We start from the raw sequence: 14,224 nt of genomic DNA, 5'->3' as shown, positions 1-14,224 counted from the left end.
GTGAATTAGATCTTGTTAGCAGGATCAGAAGAAATCAAGAAAGAATGATTAATTTCTTAAAGGTTTAATAGAGAGAAATCTGGTTGGTAATGGACTGAGTTACCCAGAAATAAAATAATTGCTTATGAGAACAGGGAAAGAGAGACCAGGAAACTAATTAGTATGGAAAGCAGTCTACATCTGCATCAAGAAAATAATAGTAATAGTATTAAATGAAGCAAACAGCAATTTGTGGACATTGTGGTGTAATTTATAGCTGCTTCTGTGGGAAGAATAAATGAAAATGGTATCCTAAGTAGGGATGAGTAAATGAAATCCAAATTTGTACTAACAGTTATAAGATAACACATGGCAAGTGAGTGATTAGTAATATAATGTAAGCCCTATAGTGCCTCTCAATATTCATATGTTGATAATTAATCATCAGTGTATTTAGAGATGGGTTTTAGAAAATGTGTTAGTTTTTGTTGTCTTAATTGCTGTGAGAATTCCTTCTCAGAATGAATATTATATTTAGTCCACTTGAAAGAGTCCCTCAGGTCTCGACAACTGCAATGAATCTTAAAGGCCCACATTCAAATTATCCTATGAGACTCAAGGAATACGACCAGCTTTTTAACTATTGTTTAAAATAAATAAATACAATCACTTATATCCAACATGCAGTGCACATTCCCGTTTTGTTAAGGAAATGCATATTCCTATTTCAAATAGATTTTAATCACTTCTATCAAGGAAGAATAGGATCAGAGCAAGATGGAATCCCAGTAGAGCAAAGATTAAATCGTATATCTCCAAAAACTCTCATGAGTGGCATACAGTATCTGCGTGAACTTGTACAGCCCTACCCATGTGGCTTTGCTAGCTACAGCAAGAATGCTGTCCTTTGACAAGAGCTCTCCTCTATGTCTAAAGCTTCCTAGGGAAGATTTTCCTTGCTTGTTCAGAAAGTTGTCACATACAGCTTTCTAAAGCTCAAGTTACTCCCTTGTAGCTTCTCAAGGACTGTCCACAACATCTATGGGCCTATAACAAATAACCTAGCTTCCCAGACTTGCCATCGGAACCTTGGTTGAAACTTTCACAACCATACAATTTTGGCATTGTAAATGCTTGCAAAAATGGCAACACATAAATGATATAAATCTGAAAATAAGTCAAGATATTGCCAGACCTTCTTGTCCCATAGCTTCAGTGATGTCTGTGTGTCATGATCTGTGAATAGTAAACATACTCTTGTGGAAATAACTTCCTTGTTGACCCTGTGTTAATAAGGTGCTCCAACAGCATTCTATTTTTAATGGAAATTTTGTCAAATAAGTTTATAATTCCATATATTTAGCCTGCATTGGATGGTGTCTTGATGATTCCTGAAAGGTCTGTGAAATGAATTTATACTTTTATGTCTTGAGCCTGCATTGGATCATATTTTGCTGATTCGCAAGATATCTTCAAGGCATCTTACCAATTTGTCCAGATATAGTTGGATTTCTAGTTTCACTCTTAAGTAACCATATGTACCTTATGCACAGGTTAAATGTACACCTCTTCTAGGCCAACAGAAAACTTTTCAAACTTTTGAACATGATTCTCAAACAATGAACAGTGCTCATAAATCAGTCTGAACAGTGCACTTCATTGACATGAACCCTATGGTATCAATCTAACACTTCTCAATACAGCCCGTTCCCCCAGTAATACTAGGGAATAGACAAACTATACAAAAGTTATTTACATGACACAACAGTAATGGCCTCTAGTTCATTTCTCAAAAGGATATTCAAACCTCACACCATTGAAAGTCACATGAGCTGTCTTTTCTGCCCACATTTACATGAACATTCCATTCTGAAGAGCCCACAACCAGAACTACCCACTGTGTGGTCATAGTGTATGTCTCCACATTGGTCAAAAATCTTCTTCCAAGCCATTTCCAGTGGCTTATAGACCACATAATCACATTGTCACAGCAATGTTCACACTACTCATACCAGTTTCCTGTATTAAGTGTGTGTCACTGTGACAAAATACCTGAGTTAATAAACATGAAGGAAGAAATGTGATTTGGCTCCTTTATTCAAAGGTTCCATCAATGGAAGCCTGTCAGGGGGACAAAGAGTTCAACTTAGTGTAGACAACAGTCAAAATTAGACATAAAGAATTCAGGGACAGGGCATAATCTTTAAATATATATTCCAGTGATGGTCTTCCTTTAACTACACCCTACCACCTGATAATACAATTAACTATGAATTGATAGATTTATTCATTGTTATAAGTTAAAGTCCCCACGATCCAATTACTTTTCAAAAGGCCATCAGCTGGAATCCAAGAATTTAACATATGAGCTTTATGGGGACAACTTTATATTCAAGCAACAACAATAGATGGTTAAGTTGTAAGTATAGACCCTTTAAAGACACAAGGGAGTTTCTAATAGGTTTTAGGATGTGAATTCCTCCTCCCTTTATTGCCTTTTCTTCAATGTTAGGATAAAGCATTTGTCCCTCCAGAGAATGTAGCAACAAGACACCATGTTGAAAACAGATAGACAGGTTTTATAAGACCCAAGGTGTGGGGACCATTTGATCAAGGGCTTATCAGTATCCAGACTGTGGGACATAAATTTCTAATATCTACATTAGCCTGATATATTATATTATAATAGTAAAACAGGTAAATACAAAAATTTTTAAATAAAAAACTGACTTCAAAAATATTTGATGTTCATGTCAAAAAGTTTGTCATAGAGGATGGAGGAGGACAAAAAGAAGGAGATAAAAAGTGGGTTAACTACCTTGAAAGAAGAGGGTCCTCAGAGATTGAGAGCAAGAGAGAGAGGAGAAAAGCATGTACCATGATGGGAACTGATAAAATTAGAGTATATTTGTGTATTGAAGTTTCCATTTTTTTTAATTTTTGAAAGCAGGTTCAACCATTTTTCCTCAAATTTCATTGTGTCATTTTTTCTTACTGCTGTATAGAATTCCATTGTGTAGATATACCACATCTTAGTTATCCATTCTTCTAGAGATGGACAACTGGGTTGATTCTAACTCTTAGCTATTATGAATTGAGCCACTACAAATATGGTTGAGCAAATCTCTCTGGCCTGTGGTTTGAAGGTTTTAGGGTAGATGCCCAGTAAGGGAATAACTGGGTATGTTGGTATCTCTATAGTCAGCTTTTTCAAGAATCTCCAGATTGCTTTCCAAAGTGGTTGTACCATCTTACATTCCCACCAACAGTGGATGAGTGTTCCTACTTCTCCACATACTTGCCAGCATTTATTTTCCTTTGATTTTCTTTTTCTTTTTTCTTTTTTTTTTATATTTGCTATCCTCACTGGGATAAGGTGGAATCTCATTGTTGTTTTAAGTTGCATTTCCCTGATGATTAGGGATGATGAACATTTTATTAAGTATTTTTTTGCCATTTGTATTTCTTCCTCTGTGAACTGCCTGTTGAGCTCTTTGCCCCACTTGGTGAGTGGATTGTTTGACTTTTTATTGTTTAGGTTTTTGAGTTCTTTGTAGATGCTAGAGATTAGGCCTCTGTCAGTTGGATAACCAGCAAATATTTTTTCCCATTCTGTGGGTAATCTATTGGCTTTGCTTATTGTATTCTTGTCTATAAAGAAACTCTTCAGCTTCATGTGACCCCATTTGTTGTGACTGTTTAAGATTGTGAGCTACTGGAGTTTTGTTCAGGAAGTCTTTTTCCATTCCTATATCATGAAAAGTACTTCCTATATTTTCTTCCAGTAGTAGTCAAGTTTCTGGACTTATATTGATGTCATTGATCCATTTGGACTTGAGTGTAGTTCATGGTGAAATGTGTGGATCAAGTTTCAATTTCCTGCATATAGTTACCCAGTTTGTCCAGTACCATTTGTTGAAGATGCTGTCTTTTTTCCAGCCTGTATTGTTAGGGCCTTTGTCAAATATCAAGTAGCTATAGTTGCTTGACCCAAAGTCTGGGTCCTCAAGACTATTCATTGGTCTATACTCCTGTTTTATTTGCCAGTACCATGCTGTTTTTATTACTATGGCTTTGTAATATAGCTTTAGATCAGATATGATAATGCCTCCAGAGGTATTCCTTTTTTTATATTTTTTTTTGTTTATTCTTATTTGTTTGAGAGCAACAGACAGAAGGAGAAAGAGGCAGAGAAAAAGAAATAGAGAATGGACATGCCAGGGCTACCAGCCACTGCAAACGAACTCCAGATGTGTGCGCTCCCTTGTGCATCTGGCTAACATGGGTCCTGGGGAATTGAGCCTCAAACCTGGGCCCTTATGCTTCACAGGCAAGTGCTTAACCACTAAGCCATCTCTCCAGCCCCAGAGGTTTTTTTTTTTTTTTCTGAGGATAAGATTGGATATGTGAGGCCTTCTGCCTTTCCATATGAAATTTGAGCATATGTGCCTGATCTCTATTTATGGATCACTGATATGCATACTCAAAATGTGAACAAGGGCTGGTGAGATGGCCTAGCAGTTAAGGCACTTGCCAGAGAAGCCTGAGGATCCAGGTCTGATTCCCCAGCACCTATGTAAGCCAGATAAACAAGGTGGCTCATGAGTATGGAGTTCATTGCAGTAGCTAGAAGCCCTAGTGTGACCATTCTCTTCCTGTCTTTGCCTCTCTCTCTCTCTCTCTCTCTCTCTCTCTCTCTCTCTCTCTCTCTCTCTCCATATATATACATATATATATTTATATATATGTGTGTGTGTGTGTGTGTGTGTGTGTAATTAAAATATCTTGAAAGTGAATGAAAGTGACAGCTTAAAATGAAAACAGAGTACATTGAGCTAAATATATACCTTGAGTGTATCACAAAGCACAACCATTTTAACAACCCATCACTCTGTGGTTTGTCCTGATGCATTACCTCCTTGATTTTTGCTCTATTTTTCTTTTCTAAATTCATTTTTATTAGACAAGGACATATTTAGTAAATAAACAACACATGTTGGTGTCATCCTTTCCTTCCTCCCTGCCCCTTTTCTGAAGAGGCCTTGCTTATTGGGGATACAGGTCAAACCCATGGGGATTGTGGGTCTTGCATAATAGGGGCAGCAGTCAGTTATGGAGGAAAAGTAATATCTCTGTGCAAAAATGTCCCACCTTGTGGTCCTAACAGTCCTTCTGCCCCCTCTTCCACAAAATTGCCTGAACCGTGTTGGGTGTATTTTAGTTGACCTCAGTGATGGGCTCTTAGGAGCCTCTGGATCTCTGGTTTGGTAGGTGTTGAGTGTCCTCAGTGTCTATCTCCTTCATCCTTGTGCTGATATCAGTTTCACCAAGAAAGCAGCGCTATTGCTCATTTCCCCAATTCCTCTGTGGTTTCAGCTGGGGTCAGACTGAAGTGTTCTGAGTGGTTTTATGTTTTATTATATAGGTCTTTTACATCCTTGGTTAGTGTTATTCAGAGGTGTTTATTTATTTATTTATTTGTTATTGAAAACAGGATAGCCTCCCTGATTTCTTTCTATGTATATTTGTCATTTTCATATAGAAAAGCTACTGGTTTTGTAGATTGACTTTGTATCCTGCCACTTTGCTAAAGGAATTTATCACCTTTAAAATTTTTGAGGTGGAGACATTTGGGTCACTTACATATAGGACCATGTCATCTGCAAATAGGCTAACTTGACTTCTTCCTTTCCAATTTGAATCCCTTTTATTTGTTTATTTTTCTCCTCTCTTTTTGCTAGGGCTAGTACTTCTAGTACTATGTTGAAGAGCAGTGGAGAGAGTGGGCACCCCTGTCTTGTTCCTGATCTCAGGGGAATTCCTTGAGTTATTCCCCATTATGGATTATTTGGTCTTTATCATTTATATACACATCCTTTATGATGTTGAGATATAAACCCTCCATGTCTATTCTTTACAGTGTTTTGATCATGAAGTGGTATATTTTGTCAAAGACCTTCTCTGCATCAATTGAGATGCTCATTTCATTCTTAAGGATAAGTTGATGTATGTGGTGTAATACATTGACCAATTTCCATATGTCAAACCATGCTTGCATCCCTGGATAAAGCCTACTTGATCAAGGTGGATAAAGCTTTTGTTGTGTTTTTGAATTCTGTTTGCTAGGATTTTGTTCAAGATCTTTGCACCTAAATTCATTAGTTAAATAGGCCTATAGTTTTCTTTCCTTGTTGCATCTTTTTCTGGTTTTGGTATATAGGTGATGCTAGCTTCAGAAAAGGAGTTGGGGAGGGTTCCCTGGTCTGGAATTATGCAAAACAATTTCCAAAATATTGGTTTCAGGTCTTTAATGAAGGTTTGATAGAATGCAGCTGAGAAGCCATCAGTTCTAGCCTTTTCTTTTTGGAGGCTTTCGATTCCATTTTCAATCTCCTTGCATGTGGCAAGTTTGTTTAAGAGATTAATCTGCTCTTAGTATAGTTTTTTTAGGTGGTCTTGCCTAGGAATTTATCCATTTCTTCCAGATTATTCAATTTTGTGGAGTAGAGGTTTTGAAAGTATGCCCTGGTGATTCTTTAATTTTATTTATGTCTGTTGTGATCTCTCCTTTTTTTTTTTTTTTTTTTTTGCTAATTTGAGACTTCTCTCTTTTAATTTTTTTTGTGTTTGATCACATTGGCCAGAGGTTTATCAATATTGTACCAACTATTGTTTCTTTGATTTTTTTAAATTGTTTTCTTAGTTTCCAATTCAATAATTTCTGCTCTAATTTTGATTATTTCTTTCCATCTGAAGCTCTTTGGGTCCGATTCTTCTTGGTTTTCAAGTTCCTTTAGTCAGGTTATTAATTGGTATCTCTCTGATTTTGTAATGAAGATAGTTAGGGCTATGAAAAGTTTTGGTAGGTTGGGTTTTCATTATCATTCAATTCTAGGAAATTTACAAATTCTTTTTTATTTGTTCCACAACCCATTCACTGTTTAAAAGTGTGTTGTTTGGGCTGGAGAGATGGCTTATCACTTCAGTGCTTGCCTATGAAGCCGAAGGACCCTGGTTTGAGGCTCAATTCTGCAGGACCCACACAAGTCAGAAACATAAGGTGGCACATGCATCTGGAGTTTGACTGCAGGGGCCAGAGACTCTGGCACACCCATTCTCTATTTGCCTCTTTCTCTGTCTTCTGTCTGTCCATCTCAAATAAATAAATAAAAATATTTTTTAAAGCGTGTTATTTAGTCTTCAGGAGCTGGTAGAATTCTTGATATGTAACTTGTTGTTAATTTCCAATTTCATTTGCATTGTGATCTGACATGATGCAGCATGTTACTTCAATTTTTCTTACTTTATGAAGGTATGCTTTATGGGATAATAAATGGCCAATTTTGGAGAAGATTCCATGGGCTGCTGAACAGAATGTGTAGTCTGTAGATATTCTGTGGTGGAAAGTTCTGTGGATATCCATTAGGTTTATTTTATCTATGATGTTGTTGAACTCTATTATTTCTCTGTTGATTTTCTGTTTGGATGATCTGTCTAGCGATGATAGTAGAATACTAAAGTCTCAAGCTATGATTGTGTTGATGTTTATTTCTGTTTTATTGTCAAGTAATTTTGTTTCATAAACTGTGGTGCACTTGTGTTTGGCACATATATATTAATCATTGTGATGTGCTTATGTTGGATCATTCCTTTGAAGTGGCCTTATTTGTCTGTTTTGACTACTTTTGGTTTGAAGTCTATTTTATCAGATATTAATATAGCAACACCTGCTTATTTTTTTATTTCCATTTGTTTGGAATACCATTCCCAATCTTTCACCCTGAGGAGGTGTCTATATTTAGTGGTGAGGTTGGTTTCTTGAAGACAGTGAATAGAAAAGTATAGTGTGTTTTTTATTTTTTCTTTTCTGATCCATGTGTCCTTTATTCCATTACCAACACTGTGCTGCATCCAGGCAACAGCACAAACTGGCAGCCAATGCAGTCCAGTACTACCACAATCTGAGGCTTACAGTACATTTAAGGCTTTTAAAGTTGAAAGAAAAGAAACTAAAACTAAACTAAAATCAGACCAAAGGACCCCAAACCCAGTCCCCAGTACAGTGTTTTGGTCCACCCTGTTCACCTGTGTCTTTTGGTGGATGAGATAAGACCATTAATATTTAAGGTTATTACTGTGAGGTTTGAATTAATCCCTGCCATGATGAGTTATTTATGGGGCTTAGCACCTTCTTGTGTTTTGTACTATTTTGAGTCTTGTTTCTTTTGGTTATTGTGATCTTCTTCTTGTTAGCTCTTTAGATTGATTGTTTGACTTTTCTGTGTGGAGTATTCCCTCCAGTATTCTTGGTATGTTTGGCTTTGTGTTCATGTAATCATAGAGTTGACTTTTTTCATGTAAAGTTTTTCTTTCACCATCTATTATGAGGGATATGTTTGCTGCTAGAATAGCTTGGGTTGGAAGCCATAGCTTTTTAGACTTTAAAGACTTTCATTCCAGGCCCTTCTGGCTTTCAGGGTTTCCATTGAGAAATATGACATAAGCCTGATAGGATTGCCTTTGTTTATTGTGAGTTGTTTGTCTCTTGCTCATAACACTCTCTGTTTTCATTGTTAAGAGTTTTAAGTGTGATGTGTCTTGAAGAGTTTATTCTTTGATCCTATCTGTGTGGTGTTCTGTGGTCTTCTTGTATCTGGATGGACCTCTCTTTTGGGAGATTCAGAAAATTTCCTACAATAATTTTGTTGAATATGTTCTCCATGCCTCTGGTCTGGATTTCCTCTCCTTCTGGTATACCCATGAACCAGATGTTTGGTCATTTTTGGGTATTCCACAGTTCTCTCTTATTGTGTTCACTTGAGTTTTTGAATTTAGCAAAGTTTTTGGCCTCCTTATCAATTTCTTCTGTCCTGACTTCCAGGTCAGAGGTTCTGTTGTCCACATGAGTAACTCTGTTGGCTGAGGGGTTCTAGAGAGGTTTTTATAATTTTTATTTGAATTTTGTGTTCTTTTGTGTAATTTTGCACCAAATCATGTGCATCTCTTTTTTGAGGTACAATTTCAATTTGAGTTCTGATTTTCTTGATGCTTCCTGGAATTCATTCTTGTATTTTATTCCAATTCTTCATTAAGCTTAATCAACTGGTTGTTCAGATTTTTCATTTCTTGACTCATCTTCAATTTATTCATATCTCTTTGGAGGGTTCTAACATTTTCTTAATCAAATTAAGCCTATTGCAAAAAGCTGAACTCTCTAGGAGATGTTTCTGTTCAATTTAATTGATACAGTTATTTGTTCTTTGATGGTTTGCTGCCAGCTCAGTGATTTTTTTTTTTTCCTTTGATCAGGGTGCCATTGGTTGTTGTGTTTTCATTTTGGGAATGATTTCATTGGAGTCTTCCATTGTAGGAATAGGCATCTTTGGTGGAGATATCTCAGTTTTCTGACTTTGGTTGGCTTTTTTGCATTGTTGTCTACCCATTTTAGGAAGACCCTTTATTTTATTGAGGAGAAAGAAAGTTATTGTCCTTTGGCCCTTTTACCCTCTGACTCACATCAACCAGGATGTTGGTATGCAGTGGCCGGTCTGGATACAAGGGCCAAAAGCCTTATTCCACAGCTCACCCAGGGACCAGACCATCACAAGCAAGACACAATGGGACCCACCAGATCAGGGTGCTGGGAAGAGCCAGGAAACAGTGAACTGGCCTATACACTCTGAGTTACGCCCACCCTCACAATGTCTGGCCCAGGAAACCTGGACCAGGGAACTGGGAGGAGCAAGGAAACAGGGGTCTGAACTATTCTCTCCACACAGCTGTGCCTGCCCACACACTGTCTGCTCAGGGAAACCAGATCAGTGAGCTTGGAGCTGCCAGGAAACAAGGTCTGGCCAACACATTCCACACTGCCATATCTACCCTCACACAAAGTGGTGATCAGACCAGGTGGTTGGGAGGAGCTGGGAAAAGGGATCTGGCCTATTCACTCCACATCAACTTGTGCATGCACCATTTGTTCAGGGAACCCACACCTGGGAGCTGGGAGGAGCCAGGAAACAGGGGTCTGCCCTACTTACTCCACACCATTGTACCCACCCACACACTGTCTACGCAGAGAACCAGACTAGGGAGCTGGGAGCTTACTCTCTTTTCCTATCTTATTATCAATGCTCTCAAAATCTCCATTACCATAGAAGATGCTAATTACCATACTTTCCTTAAAGTATAAATTCTTATATATGTAGGAATTCTGTTACCTCCTTTTAAATTTTTTCTTCTCACTATATAGAATAACATTCACATGCTCTGAAATATCTCTTGCCTTCACATAATGCATCTAGGAATATAAGATAGTGTTTATGTTTATGAAATTTGAAATCACACATGAACAAGCAATGGTGGAATAGATGACTGTTGCAGTCAAGTTCACATTGCTGATAGAAATCACCCAACCAAGAATAATTTATGGGGAAAAGAGGCTTATTTTGACCTACAAGCTCAAGGGGAAGCTCCATGAAGGCAGGGAAAACGATGACATGAGCAGAGGGTGGACGTCACCCTCTGGCCAACATCAGGTGGACAATAGCAACAGTAGAGTGTGCCAAACACTAGCAAAGGGGGAGCTGGCTGCAACACCAATAAGCCCACCCCCAACAATACATTGCCTCCAGGAGGTATTAATTTCCAAGTCTCCATTAGCTGCGAACCTAGAATTCAGAACACCTAAGTTTATGGGGGACTCCTGAATCAAACTGCCACATTTGGACTCTGGTCCCCATAAACTGATAACCATACATTAATGTAAAAATACATTGCATTATCCAACTTTAAAATCCCTCATAGTTTTTATCAATCCTAATGATGTCCAAATATTCCCATAGTCCAAGAACTAATAACTGAGCCATAATGCCAAAATATCTCCCCCAAAACCCATAATGGCACAGAATAAACATTCACACTGCAAAAGATGGTATTGGGCATAGCAAAGAAATATTCAACCAATACAGGATTTAAAACAACCAGGGCAAACATCAAACTCTGTAGCTTCAAGTCCAACAACTCTAGTTAGTGACAAGTCTCCAAGTCTGATATTTCTAACCAACAGTAACTCTCTGGCATTCCAATTCCGCCCCTCCAGCTAGGCTACTCACAATCCTGTAAAACTTCATCTGTGGGAGGCAGCTTTCCTTATCAGCCGTCTCATGGTCCTAGCATCTCTACTAGGTCTCTACTGCAATCCACAGTTCATACACATAGCCCCATAGGGTCTCAGAGCAGGCATCCAGCAAACTTGCTTCACACTGCCCAAGGCCATTTCCAAAACACAAGATCGTGTTGCAAACTCAATGACCCTCTCTTTCCTGCATTTCTCATAATCCACAATACCAGGTAGGGTGCCAATTTGTTAATACAGGGAGAATAATGCAGACTTTGAAGAACAGGATACGCCTTGAGCACTCAGGCCCCTTCAAAAGAGTTTACATTATTCCTGTGGCTCCAGGGCAGGTTAGCTGGCACAATATCAAAGGTAGTAATCTCTCAATTGCAACTGAATGGGCAGCAATTCACTCAGAGATTTCATTTATTCTGTGTCATATACCTCTGCTCACACCAGTTCATTTCTATGCAATGCAACCCTGTACAACTTCTCAGGACACCGGCATCACTGCAAGCTTCTCACCCAAACTGCTAGCGTAGTCCAAGCAAAGCTCTTTTGCACCCTCATAAGCCAAACTCACAGTCCATAGTTCCTATGGTGTTCAGGTCTTTAAACTCTAACCAGAATAGTCCGCCAAGCTGTATAGCACTGCAAGGCATCTCTGGGGCCAAAGTTTCAAATCCTTTCACAATCCTCTTGAAAATCAGCTCCCAAAGACCAAAGCCACACAGTCCGGTGTCTAGCAGCAATCCCACTCCTTGGTACCACTTTAATGTTGCAATCAGGTTCTCTTTGCTGGTAGAAATCACCCAACCAAGAGCAGCTTGTGGGGAAAAAAGAGGTTTATTTTGGCTTACAGGCACTAGGGGAAGCTCCACAATGTCAGGGAAAATGATGGCATGAGCAGAGGGTGGATATCACCCCCTAGCTAACATCAGGTGGACAATAGCAAAAGGAGAGTGTGCCAAACACTAGCAAAGGGGGAGCTGGCTATAAGACCCATAAACCCACCTCCAAAGATACATTGCCTCCAGGAGGCGTTAATTCCACAATCTTTATCAGCTGGGAACCTAGCATTCAGAACAGCTAAGTTTAAGGGGGACACCTGAATCAAACCAACACAATCACTGAGTGTCATATAAGGACTGAGAATGCTATGGTTTATTTTAGTTCCAAATTAATTCATTTGAATCCTTTAGAAATTACCTCAAAAATCTTTAAATGACATTTTTAAGAGAAAAGATCATTAGAACTTTGAGAATTTCAATTATAAGTTTTTACTATATTGATGTTCTTTTTACTTATCCAAAGTAATCATGTCATTTTCTGATGGATGTTTGTATAGTGCTTTACAATATGTTCAGCCCAAGTTGTCACTTTTATTTGGTAGGCTTACCAATATTTAGGTCATCATTACTGGCAATTATGTGAGGCAGATAAGTGCTGTGCTTGTCTCTACAACCTCACTTTCATAATCAACATCTAGAACAAAATGTGTCATGCCTACAACACCTTATTAGCAAAAGTTTACAAAATAAACATGTCAAATATTTAGTGATTTTGGTATATAATTTTAGCTTTGTGTTGCTTGGAATTTTGAATCATCATTTTAATTCAAGGATTCTTTGTGTTATGTGTAAATATTCCCAAATCAGCATTCATTTATTTCACAATGGAACATAATTCTTCCAATTGACTCTCTTTTTAAAAGAATTAAACCCAGAATGCTTCCATAATTTCAATAATTTCCTTCAAAAGCTCAAGACATAAAAGTGTGGTATCAGATATATTCAATTTAGCTTATGTTTCATCTCTAGATGCAGAAAGTTATCCTAATTCATATTTCATGCATAATTAGGTAGTTTTGTTCATAGGAGCTAGCTTCTGTTTTCCATATCAATATTTTGAATTTAGTAAAATTAGAATGGTTGTCATAATTTTTTTCTTATAAATAACAGCTTGTTAACAAACTTGTTGAATGTTGGCCCACTAGCCTTCATGGACATGGACAATTAGATTTGATAATTAGACATTCCTCTTATGACTGGCTTGTAAGAATCCTGTGGGTGTGCTACCTGAGCCATGGTTCTTCAATTTGCTTGTGCTGCTTTTTTGGCAAGGTAGATTTCTGGCTCCCTGATGTCTCTTATAAAGTGTAATAGCAGTCTGCCTCTGGAATGCTATTATATTTGACTCTAGGAAACTTCCAGGAGCAAAGCAGATCATAGACCACAAATGTATAGTTAGAAAATAATGTACCCAGCAGACCAGGTTCTATAAACTGTTTGTGGGTGCTTCCTGATGAATGGTAGTTTCATATATGGTTATACCTGTGGCAGTATCATAAAGGGGTTGAGGAGGAAGAGATAAGATTTACCTTTTGTAAAGTGTGCTGGTGTCTGCATTAGGCGTGTATAAGTTGATATGGGTGTCTTATACAGAATCATCCCTTTCTTTCTGTAAAGGTCAGAACTGACTCCAAAATATTATACTGAATCCATTTTTCTGCCCACCTCTACTTGCAATGCTGATGACCAATTTTTATCTTATTCCCCTTTAACCAGCTAAGCTTTTGGTGCTGATGGAAAGGAAAGATTACACGACATTTTTTGGCAGCTGCCCAGAGGCCTTTTGAAGAGAAGGATAACTTTACTGTGAGAAATCCTCATTAATGAACTGCCTGTACATATAATTTAATTTAGATGTAAATCATTAATGTGAATATAATCCTACTACATACACTGAACTATTTCAAAATTAATTAAAGATAATTCTTTGCCTTTTAAGATGTCCAATACAGGTAGAGTCCTTCATGGATTCATAGTTATGGATATATTACAGTTAGATTCTAGAAACCTCTAATTTATTGTAACAGGAAGGCTTAAGGATAACTGTAGATGCTATAATGTAATGATGATCCTTAAGGGAATTTTTGCTTTTTCAGTAGATATTTGGAAGTATAGGAGTAAGTCTGTTAATTCAACAAAATGACTTCCATAACAATTTTCATAATGTTAACTTTAGAAGGTTACAAACTTCAACACAAGGATAACTGTCCAAAAATGTAATCATTCCATGATAAATGATAACATCCAGTCTTTAGGATTTTTCTGTCTGCACATC

The sequence above is a fragment of the Jaculus jaculus genome, chromosome 13 (assembly GCF_020740685.1).
Source record: "Jaculus jaculus isolate mJacJac1 chromosome 13, mJacJac1.mat.Y.cur, whole genome shotgun sequence".
NCBI classification, from domain to species: domain Eukaryota; kingdom Metazoa; phylum Chordata; class Mammalia; order Rodentia; family Dipodidae; genus Jaculus; species Jaculus jaculus.
This window is presented reverse-complemented; position numbering follows the sequence as displayed.